This window comes from Durio zibethinus, chromosome 23 (genome assembly GCF_047325235.1).
Source record: "Durio zibethinus cultivar Kanyao isolate XHJ-2024 chromosome 23, ASM4732523v1, whole genome shotgun sequence".
Lineage (NCBI taxonomy): Eukaryota > Viridiplantae > Streptophyta > Magnoliopsida > Malvales > Malvaceae > Durio > Durio zibethinus.
Window position 1 is genome coordinate 15,151,779 of NC_143184.1, and position 1,071 is coordinate 15,152,849.

The window sequence follows — 1,071 nt, forward strand, 5'->3', positions numbered from 1 at the left end:
CAGCTCTTTTTTTTTGCATGCATGCCAACCGATCGAGGCCATGGGCACCTGCTGGTCACCGGAGCAACTAGTTGTCGGATAAAATGATCGAAAGGCATGCATGCCCTGTATTTCGCTCGAGGGACGTTACCCTGGGTGTACGTAATGGGAGGCCCATCACGCACACCTACTCCCCCCGTAGGGGGGAGAGGGGATGCCGGACCACCACCCCCTAAGAGCAGTAGAGATTTTATAGATATGCTACCAGTAAACGTTAAAGTGTTTGAAACGAGGACACCTTTTCCAAACAGGCATATCCCACATCGAGGGTAAGCAGGTGCCAATGGTGGTTAGGGCATGTGCCCGCACCAAGGGCCAGCGTGTACCGATGGTGGTCGAGGCAACCGCCCACACCAGACCGAGGCATGTGCCCACACTAAGGCCCGGCATGTGCCGATGGTGTTCGATACAACCGCCCGCACTAGGGGCCATCTTCTGCTGATGGTGGTCGAGACAAGAGCCCGCACCAAGGGTCGGCTTATGCCGATGGTGCTCGAGGCAACCGCCTGCACCAAGGGCTATCTTTTGTCGATGGTGGTCGAGGTAACCGCCCGCACCAAGGCCCAACACGTGTCGATGGTGTTCGAGGCAATCGCCTGCACCAGGGGCCAGCATGTGCCGATAGTGTTCGAGGCAACTGCCCGCACCAGAGGCCATCTTCTATCGATGGCGTTCGAGGCAATCGCCCACACCAAAGCTTGACATGTGCCAATAGTGGTTGAGGCAACCGCCCGCACCCCGACCCAGCATGTACCGATAGTGTTCGATGCAACCGCCCTCACTAGGGGCCATCTTGTGTTGATGGTGATCGAGGTAACCATCTACACCAGGGCCCAGCTTGTGTCGATGACGGTCGAGGCAAGTGCTTGTACCAAAGGGCAGCCTGTGCTGATGATGGTCGATGCATATGCCATCACCATGTGCCATCATGTGCCATTGATGGTCGAGGCCTTGGCCGAAGTTCAATTTTGAGCCACGGTACACATGCTGGGCTCGGGCATGTGCTGGTGCCACATTTTTTTCACCTACGGC